General features: G+C 39.0%; 1 protein-coding gene and 1 pseudogene across 1 annotated transcript in view; both read right to left on the reverse strand.

Moving 5' to 3' along the window:
- Positions 1-17,364, reverse strand: part of Col4a6 (collagen type IV alpha 6 chain) — a 293,605-nt gene that overhangs the window by 125,616 nt on the left and 150,625 nt on the right. The gene's annotated exons all lie outside the window — the stretch shown is intronic.
- On the reverse strand, positions 1,757-16,942 carry LOC114698293 (annotated as a pseudogene).

Genomic DNA, 17,364 nt, shown 5'->3' on the forward strand with positions numbered 1-17,364 from the left:
AAGTGGCCCAGGACTGTTCATTCTGGGCCCTCAATAGGAAACCAACTGAGACAGAGCAAGGCAAAGAGGATAGCTACTAGACATATTCCATTATGAACTTTGTGGACAGGTCCACAGTAAGCTAGCCCTCAGGATCTAGAGTAGAATAACCAGCAGGGAAAGCATCCTCCCGAGTTCATAATCTGGAATCCAAATCAGCACTGAAAGTTCCATCCTAACTTCTTCCACCAAAGCATTTCTTTAAGATGTTAGTTTTCTATTCCAAACCCTTATGCATGATAAGTTGCCGCTTCACTATGACTTGGCATAAAGAATAATGACGGTTGTGATGCTAATCACACAGAAGCAATGTGATTACAGGAGGAGAGAGCTTTTACAGGGGAAAGTGAAAATGTCACACTGCAGTGTCTGAAGTGAAGGTTGTTAAAGCAATCAAAGCCATTAGCAACTGGAAAGCACCCAGGCCTGACTTCCTGCAGAGTTTTTGGTCTGTGTTCTCAAGATAGCACACAGAGCTAGTGCAAAATGCTCTGCAGGAACATTTAGTGAGCCAGCTATGACATGTGATTTGTGCAGCATCTTGAAACAACTGCCATTTTTTCAGTAATACTTTCCTGCTTGAGGAAGAACATTGACCGGCAACGTGGCTGGCCCTGAAGAGAATGAAGCCCAGTTTGACATGATAAGAGCAATAATGGCCCTATAAATAGTGAAAAGCTGTTCAAATGGTCATTGAGTTGTAGCACCCAGGTGATTCAGCCCTTCAGATCAGTTTATATAGACAACTGGAAGAAAGTCCGTGTAGGTGTTATACAGTTGGGAGAAAAGCTTGCACCTACTGGGGGCCAACTGCTTCTTTCAGGACGAAGACAAGGAAGGTCAATAGCATGCATTATGAAGGGCCTTGGAAAAGTTGGTTTCAGATGTAGGTGGTGGTGACTTTATTAGGAAAGAAAGCGAGCAAGCCATTTCAGGACTAAGATATAAACACATTGAATGGCCTTGGTGTCTGAGACACGATAAATGTAGTTAAAAGTTAAACAAAGTGTAAATTCCACTTCTAGCTTGGTGCCACTGACCTGGAAAATGGAATAACTCTGGCAGTTTGATATAAATTTAAAAATATACAGAGATGTGGGGGCTGGGATTTTAAAAAAAAACAGCTTTAAACCAAATTGCATAAATTTTAAATTTCTGGGTATCAAAAAATACATAGGGTGGGTTTTATTAAGGTTATTTTAAAGCCAAGAGTCATAATGTTATTCAAACATGGATAAGAACCTTTTCAGAACTATGACAAGGATCTGAACTGGACAAGTGTTCCCTCCATATTCTTACTCCCCCATTCTTTGCTAACTGATTGAACTCTGATATTTTAGCTAGGAATAGTAGCCACCCAGAATAAAGACCAGTTCTTTAAAAACTTTACACTTATTTACGTATTTATTTATTTAAGGGCAGTGCACACCCATCATGGTGAGTATATAGAGGTTAGATTACAACTTGTGGGAGTCAGGTCCCTCCTTCTACCATGTGGGTCCAAGGGATTAACATCCTTACCTCATAAATTGTCTTAATGCCCCCCTTATGCTTTTCTTGGGTTGGTCTACTTTATTTGCCAACTAGTTTACACAGATTAAGAATGCACCCAAAGCAATAGAAGTCTTTTATTGCATCATTCAAATGTCCTAGATTTGCCTAATAATCCAGTGTCTTATTTATCTAGCTGGAAGCTTAGATCTTATTCATTGCCCAGCTATATTGTTACCTTTTCAGAAACATAGATACTATTCCAAAATGTTGTGATAGCCTTGTTCTTAACTTTTGTGGTTTGCTGGACCAAAGCAAACAGCTAAATCTGAAACAAGTTCGATATCACTTCCTTCACAAATTAACTCGTCTTTCTGGACTTGTGATCCTAAACAAGTGGCATCTATATTCATCTGAACCCTGAGGATGTACTTTTCACCCAAGAAATTTTGGATTTCAACAAAAGATCCATTCTATTGAAAAAAAAAATGGTATTGATGGGGAATTGAGTGTAAAAACTCTTCATCTTGTAACAGAATCTCACTGTAACATCCCTGACCATATTCTGTACTTAACTACAGATAGTATGAATGAAAGCTAGTCCCTTTCTATTTCCCCACTATTTGTCAACTTATAGTCTCTTCTTTTTCCTTCTAAGGATACCAAGTTCTACATTTATATGACTGCAGTCCCTCCAGAGAGTTCTTCTGGGGCCCTTAGTGATAACTGTGTATTGCTTTTGAGTGATGCTGACATTTTCTGGAGTGTAAACAGTTTTGTTGCTAGGAACAGTCTTTATTTTTGAAGTAAGAGCAAAGCAAGACTATAATTTTCAACTTCACTTTCAGATGAATGCGACAGTGTACTAAAGTTTTGGCTTATGTAAATGCACTCAAAAAAGTGATGCCATATGTATTAGTTTTTTGTCAACTTGACACAAGGTAGAGTTATCTGGGAAGAAGGAACACCAATTAAGAAAATGCTTCCATAAGATCAGCCTGGAGGCAAATCTATGGGGTATTTTTTTTTATTGATGATTGATGTGGGAGGGCCCAGCCCTTTGTGTGTGGTTCTACCGTTTGACCCATGGTCCTGGATGATTTAAGAAAGCAGGCTGATCAAGCCATGGGGAAGAAGTCAGTAATCATCATTGTGACATGGCTTCCAGCCATAAGTTCCTGAACTGAATTTCCTCCTTGATATAGTACAACCCAAGAATTGTATAATGAAACCTTTTCTTCCCCAAGCAGGTTTTTGGTCAGTGTTTTATCACAGTAATAGAAAATAAACTTATAAACCATGAAATGTGTAAGTGTTTTTAAATGGAAGGGTATTCTTGTTTTTCCTAGTCTCTTGCTCTGTTTCAGTGAAGATCTGTTGATTTAAGTTAGAGTAACAACTTTGGACTCAATTTGAAAATCATAAATGGAGGGGTAACAAGATGGAAAGAGCCTATGGAGCTGTGTCATTCAGATACTTAACTGCCTAGGTAGACTTGAACAGCATCTCAACATTGCATTCTTCATCTTTCCAAGTTCTATTTAGGTCTTTCTAAAGTCTTGACCTGTTCAATCTTTCCTTTAGGAGCTTTAATATGTGCAAAAACAGTTATATTAACTATTTTAAAATACCTGTTCACTGATTGCATCTTCTCTTACTGATAGGACAGTTTTTGAATGACTGACTTTTCTCATTAGTGGTCAGTATTTTCAGCTTATCTGAATGTCTGATGGCTTTCTATTGGATGCCAGATGTGAATTTTATCTTGATTGTTGCTGGACTGTTTGTATTTATATACATATACTTGGACTTTTTTCTGGGAAACAGTTAAATTACTTGGGAAAAGTCTCTCCAGGCTTGTTTTATTAGGCAGGCCTAGAACATCCTTGAATCTAAGGCTATTTTGACACCATTCCAGAAGCAAGAACTTTTGAGTACTCAGTCTGATGCTCTGACAAAAAGGAGCTGTTCCACTTTGGTTGAGCATCGAAGCACTAATATGTCTGAGCATTGCAATGGTTATTACTGTTCCTTTTGGATTTTTTCCTTGGTTGAGGTTAAATTCCTTACACACACATGTTGATCAGTACTCACCCAGGCAAACATTAAGTGGAGACTTACCATAGATCTCAAGTCCTTTCCCATAGCCCTCTCTTCTTCAGGACTTTGCTGTGCAAATTCTAGCTGCTTTGATACCCCAGGACTTTGAGCAAGGATCGTCTCCTCACCTGTGAAACTCAGCTTTGGTATTCTTTCCCCATACCTTTGCCTGGAAGCCTTCCAGGCACTAAGCCGGAGAAAGTTCCAGGGCTCAGGGGCTTGCCTTCATTGTTTCCTGTCTTGTAGGGGTGACTGGTTGTTTTTGTTTGTTTGTTTGTTTTTTGTTTTTGTTTTTGTTTTTTTTGGTTGTTGTTGTTGCCTCATTTCCAACGTCTGAAAGCTATTGTTTTCATTTGGTCTGGTTTTGCCCTGGTTTCCAGCAGGAGAGTAAATCTGGTTCTTGTTATGCTATCTTGGCCAGAAGTGAGGAATTGTACATCAGAGAGGAATAAACGGCTCTATTATTTAACCCACTATTATTTGAGATTTTCTGTCATTTGCAGCCAAATTGAATCCTAACAAGCACAGGGCTGATCCTTGGTTTACATGGGAAATCTTCTGATCTCAACATAAAGAAGCCCTCCTTTTCAGAACAACCATGACTAACGCCTGAAGAAGAAGGTCAAAGATCTGGATGAAAACCGAAAGCTCTGTCATTTCCCATGAGAAGGAAGATGCACAAGCAGCCAAATTAATTCCCACTGGTGCCAGCTGACAAAATCAAGTATATTTCCCACTTAGTGTGATTAGATTCTCATTCATGACGACAGTAGTTGTAATTGGGTAAAAATGTACTGCACAGACTTTGAGCTTCTATTATAGAGTAGGCAGTAGGCTCAGTTCTAATAATATAGGCATACATACTGATCAACCAAATGTGTAAGAGAACTAACTTAGACCAAGGCAAGAACTGTCCAAAAAGACTGAAACATAATCAGCCATGAGCAGTTCACAATTTGGATAAGGGACCTTTTATATAGATAATATCCCTTGTCATGTGAATAGCTCATGAATTTGGTTAAGAAGCTTAGTGCCAGCTTATTTTATTAAAATGAATCTCTTCTATTTTTTTTCTTTTAATTAGGGATAATGCCTTTTCAACTCAGGGCTCTGCAGTGAACCAAGTAATTTATACTTTCAGTCTTAAGAGGCTGCTCCTGAACAGGATATATTCATACAAATTTAAAGCTTTACTGATATCATTGCAATAGAGAAATATGTTGGACACAATCCTAATGAATGATTAATATCACCACTAGTTGAGGGGAAAAGTGGCATTTTATTACTCCCAATGAGAGCATAACATTGTGGTGAAAAAAATGTTTAATCACAATATATTCACAAGAAAAAAATCATACAAATCCACTTGAGATACACCTGAAAAATATTGGCCTGCACTCTTAAAAAAAACTCAATGTCATAAAAAACAAAGGAAAAAAGTAGAATCTGAGAAACTTCTAGAGCAGTGTTTCTCAGCTTTCCTAATGTTTTAACCCTTTAACATAGTTACTCATGTAGCGGTGACACCAAATTATTTTTGTTGTTACTTCATAACTGTAATTTTGCTAATGTTATGAATCATAATATAAATATCTGTGTTTTCCAGTGGTCTTAGATGACCCTGTAGAAGGGTAGTTCAAACCCCCAAATGGGTCTGTGACCCACAGGTTGAGAACTGCTGTTATAGATTAACAGAAATCAAGGAAACTGACTAACTGAATGCAACACCCAGTATTTTATTGGATTCGGTCTTAAAACAAATACAAAACACAGCTAATAGAATATCTTTGGGAAGAGTGAGTGAAATTGAAATTGGAATGCGGATTTTCTAACTATGTATTGTGTAAATGTTGTATTTCCTGGTTATGGCGATTATAACATGTGTATGTGTGTATGTGAGGTGGAGGGAGGGAGAGACTGAATCACTGCAATTACTCTAAGTATCAGTGTTGGAGGCTTAGCTCCTTCATTCCTCTGGGCCTTCCTTTAACTCGTTCCACATTCTGAGATATCTCACTACCCTATACTTAATGTTTCCCACTCTTATGCCTGATATTAAAAAATAAGTTCTGTGCCTAATGTCCACACTTTAGTTCTATTGTGTAACAGTTTCCTCTGAGATTGAAATATTCCATTCTGCAGGGAAGCACTTTAAGACAGAAGGTAAACAATGGAAAATAAGCTTCAGGAAGTCCTTGAAACTGACCAGATTCGTTAGTACTCTCCTTCCCAGGAGTTGACAATAAAGACTATTGAACAATAAAGCCAAGCTGCAAAGAAGATTCTGAGACCAAAGTAGTTGCCTGGAATATGCAAAACAAAAAACAACAACAACAAAAACCAGTAAGCGACCTGGAAGAGATTCAAAATAATTGATACACTCTCCAACCTGTCGAGCTACCTGTAGACTATGCACTGTGCTCTAGGTTCCCAGATTTTGTGAGCTGTCAGCCATGTTGGGGTGGGATGTGGTGATATTTTACACAATCCTATCTTCTGATGAAAGCCACTGGTAACTTTGGGATGTATGTCCTGATTTTAAAATAAGTATTACTTATACACCATGATTATTATTATAAAATAATGTTGTGTTGGCTACTTTATGTTAACTTGACACAAGCTAGAATCATTTAGGAAGACACTCAATTGAGAACATGTCTCCAAAAGATTTGCCTGTAGGCAAATATGTAGTGCATTTTCTTGATTAATGATTGATATGGATGGGCCCAGTCACTGTGGGTGGGACCACCCCTGAGCTGGTGGTCCTGGACGCTATAAGAAAGCAGGCTAAGCAAGCCATGAGGAACAACCCAGTAAGCAGCATTCCTCCATGGCCTCTGATTCAGCTCCTGCCTCCAGGTTCCTGTCTTGGGTTCCTGTCTTGACTTATGTCAGTGATAGAGGGTGATCTAAAAGTTGCAATGCTTTTCTCTCCAAGTTGCTTTTGGCCATGGTATTTTATCACAGTAAAAGAAACCTTAATTAAGACAGTTGTACAAACACTTGTTTGTTGGCATACAAAGTAATGCCACCATTATTATCTTAATAGATGTGTGTAAGATGTGTGTAAGAAGTAGTAGTGAGGAGCCCCATGTAAGTGCTTAGAACCAATTTCGTCCTCTGTACGAACAACAAGCACTCTTGAAATGCAGCCCTGAATTTTGTGTTCTAAAGGCTATGTGGAGAACATTTAGATTACTTTTGAAAGTACTTTAAAGTTAATATCTAAGAAGGCAAACAAGTAAATGAAATGTTTACTCTCTGTGCATTACCTTGTTCATTTTTGGGAGCATACTTAGATATTATAAAGGCAATACAGCAGGGGCACATGACTAGATTGTTCATAATTATTATAGTTCCATTGTAATTGTTGTACCTTTGCTAACATGATACATTATTGGCTTTATTTATAATTCATTCACTACACTATCCCTAGTCAGAAACACAGTTACCATTGTAGCTCACTTCTCAAGGAAGCCATCTTCTTTGGATGTTAATTTCAGTATTGTATTTACTGTAAAAGTGGGCATAGTTTATACCACCATTCTTTCCTCCTCCCACTACATTCTGAGGTAGCTAAGCTTTCTCTGTCCTCCAAAGGGACCCAGGTAGTTTCCAACAGAGCCTGCCACCTAATACTGTCTTCCTCCTTTACCTATTTCCTTCTAGTCCTATTTCTGTAGAAAGCAAACACCATCCTTGCAAAGTGAGACATCATCTCTTATAGAAATTGTCACTTTTTAAATACGAGTTCTCAGTGGAAGAAAGAGCCACCTCCTCCAGCTTGTTGTACCATCTTTCACAAATGAAGTAAAGAAAAGGAATTTAAATGTATAGTGATAGAAACCATTATGTTGTTTAGTTTAGAAAATTTAGACTATGGGAAGTAAGACAAAAATTTCAAGATTCACGTATAGGTCAAAGTAAACCGTTAGCAGCAGCAAAATAATCAAATCCTGAAGCAAATCACTACAGCAATCTGTTTCAATGCAGCTCAGAGAATTTCTTAGCCTTTTTCTGAAAGTCTTAATATACAACTGGTATCCTGCCAGCACCACACAGTAGACAACAAGGAAGACATTCACTTCAACAGCTATCTAGTTAAATGACATGTCAGTTTTATTGCTGAGACAATTTTCTTCTTGTGTCCAAGCGGCCAAGTGTGTGTTCTTTAGTCACTGGTAGCATTGTGTTTGGGGAGGCATTTATGATGGTTGAGGGCATGTATGTTTGAACTAGACAGATCTGTGATTGTACCCTAGCTTTACAATGTTCCAGCTTAAATCCTGTTTCCCTTTTTTTTTTTTTATAAATGGAAATGATAACAGTACTAACTAAATGAGCAAACTACTGACTAGATGAGTCAAGTCCTTAGCAATGTGTCTCACTAATTTTAAGTACCTAAGGACAACTTCTGCTGATAGTCAAATTTGGGGTTCCTTGCTTTTAGACTGTGTAGCAACAGCCCCTATTTGGACCTCTGATCATTGCTTACCATGCCCATGTAAATCTTCAACTGATAACCTGTCTACGTCCTACTTGAGATCTTATTCCCAATCTCTTGAATCTTGGTAGTGCAAGGGTTATCATCTCAGCTAAATTTGGGCCTTTGCTTCTGCTCGACCACATTTCTCTTGCAGGATGACTTGGTCTAGTTAGGCAGGTCATATCCTGGCTGACATTGACATTGTGCCTATTCGTGCTATGTATACTCCAGGCCAAGTAGAGTTTTGCTGTTTGATGACAACCGGGAATCACTGGTAATTCTTAAAGATGGAAAAATGACATGACTGCTTTGAGAAAAGCAGTCTAGGATTTAATGCCAAAAATGATCTTTATGCTTTTAGTTGATTAAACTGGCAAGAATTTGTAGAACAATTTAACTTGATTGGTATAGTACATGGCAGGTACTTCCTTGCTTAACAAATAGTTTTGCCTTGGGGGCAGGCAGCCTAGAGAGAGTTCAGGCCATGTAACATCATGGGTCCTCAATCATGCCCCTTTTATACACTCTCTGATGCTACTACCTACCATCTATTGAGCTGTTTGAGGGACATTTACCATGTACATTTGATTTAGAAATCACAGCAATACTGTGATATGTGTGCTGTTATTTCTCTGGTGAGGAAACAGAAACTTACTGTTTTTTAATGCCCAAGGTTATATAATTAGCTTGGGGTAACCAGACCAGAACTTAAAATTTAAGCTCAAACTATCTATCTCAAACAAACAAAAGCCCAAATTATAATAATACACACAAGTCTGTATATATATATATATATATATATATATATATATATATATATATATATATAGTTTAAATGAAAATTTCTCACCTGGGCTGACAACATTCTCTCCAAGAGACAAAGACTATTTAACAAATATCCTGACCATTCTTTGTGTTGTTGGTCATGGTTTTCTAAGTGACTCCTAAAACACTGCCTTTGGCTGCATTCCCAGAAGTGGAAGGTAAGATATCATTTACTTCATAAACGGGGCCCAGAGACCCATGAGCTGGACCTGATCTGAATGTCTCATTCATGAGGTTCAGCTTTATGGTACCAAAAGGCACCATACAAGCTTCCAAAGGAGGGAAGCAACAAAAGATCCAACTCAGCTATGACATTTATGAACCACAATGACCAGTATGGTACAATAACCCTAGGAGTGCAGCAGTGGCACCCATACCTTGGTGGTAACCAACAGTTCTCTAATTAGACTGGCTCAACAAAAGATAAATCATAGCTGGTGCTGGAAACCTAGCCAACTACTCAGAGCTAGTGAAGCCATGGACCTTGGAGGAGAACCTACAATCACCACTTTACTACACCAGCACAATCCCTAATGACATTGCTGTCCTTATACCCACAGATAAATGTAGTCTTCACCCTACATCAAGGAAACTTCTCTTACAGGTGGAGACTACTACAAAAAACCACAACCAATCAAAACAGAGTTGTGCAGAACACTCTAAGTGGATCTACGAAGGAACTCTTGCACTTAAGTCTCAGTGATCATTATAGAAGAGGGAGCAGAAAGATTGCAAGGGCCAGAGGAACAGGGAGTTTGTTGTGAGATTGTGCTTCCTAGTAATGTCAGAGGTTACACACAAAAGTCTCACCAACATGACTGCCTAAATAAATATGAGATAAACAAGGACAACAACAATAGACATGTTAATATTTTTTGGGGTCGGGGGAGCCCAGGAGACCTCAACCCTACACAAAGAACTGTAGGCAACTAAGTAATGCTGAGAGTAGTCTTCTTTAGGGAAGAGTACACCAATTGATTTTCCAATTCCAAATGATCATCCCTGAAAATACATATACAAGACATATACAAGTAACATTATATAGACTGATCAGGTTGTATTTACAAATTTTACACACACACACACACACACACACACACACACACACACACACACACTGAGGCACTGTCTCAAAGATCCAAAACAAACTTACAAAACCATACCTTTTAGACCTTCAGTGCAAATCCATATCACTGTCTGAGAGAGATTTTTGTCAGGGGACCTGTGTACTATATGATATGATGTGGGCCAGACATGTGGTTGTGAGGAATAACAGCAATGACACAATCCATCAGTCAGGGACAAAGAAAAAGAGGCCAAGAAGTGGTCACAAGACACAACAAATGTCCCCTTTTGTATCATTATTAACAAGAATTATTCCATGGCATAAATGAGAGACAAAGGGAGTAAAAAGGGGGGATGTTGTACGAGTTTGGGAACCAGAGACATCTGTCTTTGACATTCACCTTCATCACTTATATGCTGTGGGATTTTGCCAAGCTATTTAATCTCTGTAAATTGTAGTTGCATCATCTGTAAAATGGACTTTAAAGTACATATCTGTACTTAAAGGCTGCTATGAAAATTAAAATGAGATGAGGTGATGTTATTATATTCTGGAATTAGTTGGTGATGACAGGTGCACAATCTTGTAAATATACTAAACTCCACTGAAATGAATTCCTTAAAAGGGTAAATTCTATGGCACAACACTTATATCTCATTAAAAATTACAAGAGACTATATACCTAGTACAACATATAACAAAGTAAAAGCTTTATTTATATTGGTAACAAAAATTACTAAGTTTATGTTACATGTTACATTTATCATTGAATGATGATGGTGCTGATGAAATAGATATCAAAGATCATCTATTTTAGCTCTGACAAGAAACTTTTGTCTCTGTGAACACTCTTCAATCAAGAGAAAGACATAAAGGTCTTGGGCAGAGCACTTTCCCAGCATCCTAAGGCCCTACATCCCATTCCTAATGAGGGAGTTGGAAAGCAGGAAGAGAGAGAGAGAGAGAGAGAGAGAGAGAGAGAGAGAGAGAGAGAGAGAGAGAGAGAGAGAGAGAGAGAGATTATAAGTGATATCTAAATACATTTGGATCACAGATGGGATTCACTAGGCTAGAAGTTCATTTGGCATCTATAGGAGGCTCAGGAGGCTCAGGAGGCTCAGGCAGCTGGGTTACTGTGGTGGATTGAATGAAGTCACCTCTCCCAAATAGGCTTATAGGGAGTGACATTATTAGGATGTGTGAGCTTGTTGGAAGAAGTGGCATCACTGGGGGTGGGCTTTGAGATTTCAGAAGCTCAGGGAAGGCCCAGTGGCTTGCTCTCTTTTCCTGCTGCCTGAGGATCAGGATGTAGAACACTCAGCTACCTCTCCAGCACCGTGTCTGCCTGCATGCTACCATGTTTCCTGCCATGATGATAATGGTCTAAATCTCTGAAACTGTAACCCAGCCCCAATTAAATGTTTTCCTTTATAAGAGTTGTCTTGGACATGGTATCTCTTCACAGAAATAAGAAATCTTAACCAAGACAGAGGTAGAAAGAATTACAACTTTCGCTTTGGGAATCTACCAACATTTCTTTTGGGAGCCTTGGTCTCCTGTGAGCCCAGATAGACACTGGAGGATCTTTAACAAATAACAGTAGAAGCACCCAAAAGCCACCAATAGTTGGAAAATCATGGAGGCCTTTATATCACTTGCATATCAAACACCTTCTGGAAAACTTAAATAAAAGGGTCCTTAAAAGTTAATGACATCTAGAAATTAAGTTGATTAGCAAGTTCAAACTTTAAGGAAGGAAATGCCAATTTGAAAGAATATTACCAAAACTTCTCTCTACGTGCTAGGAAAGTATTCTACCACTGAGTCACACCAGCAGGTCTAATCATTATTCCTTTCAAAGTGAATAGTTTGAATTTGTGGGTTCATTTCCTCCATTTTGTTTTTGTTTTTGTTTTGTTTGTTTTTTGGTTTTTTGAGACAGGGTTTCTCTGTGTAGCTTTGGTGCCTGTCCTGGATCTCGCTTTGTAGACCAGGCTGGTCTCAAACTCACAGAGATCTGCCTGGCTCTGCCTCACAAGTGCTGGGATTAAAGGTGTGCCCCACCATTGCCCAGTCATGTCTTCCATTTTGTAAGACAGATTACGATATTTTTTTCTGCACTTGGGAGGGAACCATCTAGCAATGCGCAGATAGGCTGAGCCATCTGTAAAGCAGGTTGTTTACTGCAGATCAGATGTATAACAAGTAAGCAAGGATGTAGGGGTTAGATGACCATGGACTAGAACCACATGGGTTTTATTTAATATCATTTCAAATTCACAGTAAAACTTGTCAAATTTTTGTGTGTGAGTGGTGAGAAGAAAAGGAAGAGGCCATAATGTAATGCTATAGTTGGCAGAAGTTAATGGCTTGAATGATTATAAAAACTAGATATTCTATTTTCAGTGGTAAAAAGAGACTTGGATCAAAGATCCTATTTGGTAATTACTTCATTCTCACTCAAAATACTGATAAATTATATTATTAGATCATCAACACCTAATGGATGTTTTGAACACTCACAAGTTTTCTAATAAAAGAAATTCTCCACTTTTTCTAATGCCTATCACCTAAGGAGCCATATTCTCAGGGTAATATAAATACCATTTGTAAATTTATACAGATGTCCATAGGAACTAATGAGTGTACAAAATTGCTCAAAGTTCAAGATGAATAAAAATATAGTTAATCTAATACTATAAGAAAAGTGAATTTATGTTGTGCATTTTGTCAGATACAATAGATAAGCACCATCCTCGCTAACATCTAGCTATCTTTGAATTTCTCCTTTAAACCCAGGGCAGAATGTATTGGCATGATTAATGGGTACGAATGGCTACTCCCTCCATTTTATGGTCCCATTTTTTAAATGAAAAGGGGAGTTCAAATGGCTAGTGTGTAACTCCCTTCTGGAACCCTGTTTCCATGAGTCTCTAGCCACCTCCACTGCAGTTAAGCAGTGGGTAGCCATTCCAGCTTGGATCTGGAAGTTCCAACCCCCATTGAGACTCTGGCAACTGTCACACCTACGAGGCGGGCGAGGGGAGGCGCTGGAAACCCGAGAGCTGGATGGGCCAGCACTCTGTGTGCGCTCTGTGCCTGGACCCTGGACGGTGGAGGTAGACTGAGCAGAGCTCCAGAGAACACCGCTAGATTGCGATACACCTTCCCCAGACCCCCGCAACCTACCTATTCCTCCATTTGTAAGCCATCCACTAAATAAATCTTCCTTTTAACTATGTGGAGTGGTCTTTATAATTTCCCCAATAGCTTTTCGTTACATTTCTTTTCTTAGGCTCTTCTCCAGTCTCATTCTCTCATGCCCTGTCCACGGTAAACTATTTGCTGTGTGTGTGTGTGTGTGTGTGTGTGTGTGTGTGTGTGTGTGTGTGTGTAAGGACGCATATCTTCTTATTTTGAGGGAGGATTTCGAGACAGGTTTCTCTATGTAATGCTGGCTGTCCTGGAACTCGCTCTGTAGACCAGGCTAGCTTTGAACTCAGATATCCACTTGCCTCTGTCTCCCAAAAGGTGTGCACCATCACTGCCCATCAGACATATATCTTCTATTGCATAAAGCACTCCATAAGAAGGTTCAGCACAAAGTACATATTAATCATAACTCAAAAGACTTAGATCAAATAAGAGAGAATAATAATAACATTGACAATAACAATTGTAGTATGGTAGTGATGATGACTATTGAATGTTTAATGTATGCTAAGTACCTTATACATATCATCTCCTTTAATTCTCATTCTAAATAGTAATTCATTCACTCACTCAACAAACAAATCAGGCCAAGTTCTTTTCTTCTTTAAGCAAACAAGATGGGAAACTTGGTCCATATAGGTAGGAGGAGAATCAAAGGAATTGGTATCTTGAAAGTTAAGCCAAAATGTTTTTTTTGTTTGTTTCCTTGTTTTCTAAGAGAGCACACAATGCCATTTCTTTTTTTGTTTTGATTCATTTATTTTATTTTATGTATGCAAATGTTTTACCTGTATGTGTGTGTCTGATACCTGTGGATCTCAAAAGAGGGCATCAGATCAAAAGAGGGCATCTGCTTCCATGGAACTGGAGTTGGAAGCCACCATGTGGGTGCCGGGAACCAAACCTGGTTTCTCTACAAGAGCAGCAAGTACTCTTCACCACAGAGCCATTTCTCTAGGTCCAAAAAGCCTTTTTTAATGTTAATGAAAACAGAACTAGCAATTTTGTCACTGGTGACTTTTAGGAATGGTTCAAGGGAGAATATGAAAAGTAGGGATTTTGATTATGAACAACCCCTTCAAGCAGCTATGTCTGTGGGGGAACCAGAAAAGTAGCAAGATTAACTGTGGGAGGAGTGGAAAGTCTTTAATGGTGCTACTACCCAATAATTAATGAGATACTTTTTTGTTTTATATATGCCAGCATATTTAATGATCAAAGCAGTCCTTTAGGAGCACTGTTATTTCCAGGTCAAAAATGGAAGAAGTGAATGGTTGGGACATTTGGCTAATTCTGAGTTTCTTAACCTTAGCACCACTAACAGGTTGGGTTGGAGAGTCCTATATTGTAGGGCTATGCATTGTAAGGGGCTCAGCATCCTCCATGTACTCTACCAACTAGATGTTTCCTCACTTGTGGCCACCAGAAATATTTCCAGACATTGCAAAATGTTCCCTGGGGCATTTCTTCTTGTTGATACTGCTGGATAAGGATCATCTAGTAAATAGTAAAGGCAGGACTTAAATGATTGATTTACTTGACTCCAATCAAAGTCAGTCCTCTTAACTACCATACTCAATTTACTCCCACAATGACAAATTTCCTACCATGCTTTAGGTACCTATGAGTCCCCTGGCAATAGAAATGATATCTGGTCAGTAGAATTTAGTGTATGTTAGACTTACAGATTCGTTTATTTGTCCTCCAATATGAATTCCTGCTCACAACTCCCCTTGCTGGGATTTGAATATCTGAGCTTCTGTTATATTTTACACCTACAAAGTTGAGCTTTATACATTGAACAGATACTAGATGTGCAAATCTGCAAGTGTCAAAGCTTAAAATATCTGGGTGTGTCCTGGTTGAAGAAGCCGCAAACAAACCTGTACCATTAAAGCCAGACCTCAGTTCTGTTAATAGTTCACTATATTTGCTGATGAGTGGATCTAGCACAGACAAATTAGAACTGAAGTTTTCTAGAATTACCATTTATTGGAAAAGCCCAACTTTAGAAGTTTGGTAAGGAGAACCAAAAAAGCCCGCCTGGCACGATGTGACAAAGGCCTTCTCCTTTACTGGATTAAGGGAGCCGCTCAGGATATGGCTGCTCCAGTATACCACTAGCCCTGTTCTCAGGAACTCAGTTTTTGTGTGTGCACAGCTTTATTAGTTTGTATCAGTTTTCCACCTTACGAAATTTCCATGTTTGATAAGCATCTCTAGTCTCAGTGTTTTAGAGAAGACTCATCAGGACTCCACAGAGACTTGGTACTTCAGATTTTAACAAACTAAGGTGATCTGTGGGTAGAGTCTGAGCCCAGAGAGGGCTCTGATAAAAGAAGATAACTGCCAGACATTCTACAGGACACAAAAAAGTGAATGAGAGACTCTAGGCCTGTGGGCTGAAGACAGATGCCCCAACTTTATAGAGGAACTTCGGATGACTGTCCAGGCTGCCAGCTGACTCTGTCTACTCTCGCAAGACTCCCAAAAGTTGCTTGCATCCTTCTCCAGTTTCTCAGGTAATATTATATCCTTCTGAGGTCTTTGATGTAGTTGAAGACTTGATAGTTATAATTTCCTTAATTATAATAAAAGATAAGTTAGATATAAAACCTTAGACTCACAAATATAGGATAGATAGAATATCTTTAATTTTGTCAAATACAAATAAACTCGATATTATAAATAGACTATATATTGTAACTATAATTCTTGCTTGATAATTGTTTTGTTATATTAATTTTACTATGTTAAAGTTAAAACCTTCCTTTTTTTAAAAAAAGGGGGAAGTGCTGGGGATGTCTTTCTGTATGCTGTGAATGTGTTGCTCTGGTTGATTGATAAATAAAGTGCTGATTGGCCAGTAGCCAGATAGGAAGTATAGTATAGGCTAGATAAACAGAGAGGATAATGCTGTGAAGTGGAAGGCTGAGTCAGGAGATACTACCAGCTGCCGCCACCATGAGAAATAAGATGTAAAGATACTGGTAAGCCATGAGCAATGTGGCAAGGTACAGATTTATAAAAATGGGTTAATTTTAGATATAAGAACTAGATAACAAGAAGCCTGCCACGGCCATACAGTTTATAAGTAATATAAGTCTCTGTGTGTTTACTTGGGTCTGAGCAGCTGAATGAGTCAGGTGGACACAGGAAAACTCCAAGTACACATGTTAGACTTACAGATTTATTTATTTGTCCTCTAATATGAATTCCTGCTCACAACTCCCCTTGCTGGGATTTGAATATTGTTCTTTTCTCCCCCCTTTCCTTCTTCCTTTTCTCTCTCTTCCACTATCTTTCTCTGTCCCTCACTCACCCTTGGTTCAAACTTTCATCTGGTCATCATGGTTCTTCAGAATCTCATTTCCACTGTGGGCTTCAGTCTCCTTATATGGAAGATACAAAGGTTGGACTATGTTATTCCTAAGGTGGCCTTCTGGCTCTGACATCTGTCTTGTTTGTTTATATGCCCTCTTTGTTTTCATGGGATAAACACTTTGGAAGCTGGGGCAAAGTTCCAAGGCTGGGTTTGTTTTGTGTCATGTTTGCTTCTTCCTAAATAGTTTTTCCCACTTCTAAGGACCAAGGGCCACTCTGGCTTGGGCTGCAGGTGGGCGAGGTAGGGCAGCAGGTCCACCAGGTAAGCGGTTCAGGGCCACTCTGGGAGCATGGACTGGTAGAAAAATACGATCACCTCTGCTGGGATCAGCTGCCATAGCTTCTTATCTCAGAAGCGTTTCCACTGGTCTGAGAGGTGACCTGGAGTCTTTGATGAGTAGGTGGGCAGCATTGTGAGGCCAGCTGCCTGTGGGACCAGGAGCTGTGTGTGTGTGGGGGGGCAGCTTCTGAGATGTGATGATTGCTCTATATGTTATGAATTCCCCATACTGATTTCGGGGTTGTATGAGATTCCTGCTAGGAATATGAGAAGCTTCATGAAAGCTATGATGGAGCCAGTCAAACCTATGAGCTGTATATAGGTAGAAGGGATCTTGCTTCTTTTTGTTATTGGAGTGGAGCTGGTGAGACCAGCTTCTATCCTGTTACTGGAGCCCAAGCTTGTTTAGATTTGATTTAAAGTGTGCAACTCAGGAACAAGTTAAATTCTCATTCTGAACAAGCAACTGGAGTCATGGCT

Source organism: Peromyscus leucopus, chromosome X, assembly GCF_004664715.2.
Source record: "Peromyscus leucopus breed LL Stock chromosome X, UCI_PerLeu_2.1, whole genome shotgun sequence".
Lineage (NCBI taxonomy): Eukaryota > Metazoa > Chordata > Mammalia > Rodentia > Cricetidae > Peromyscus > Peromyscus leucopus.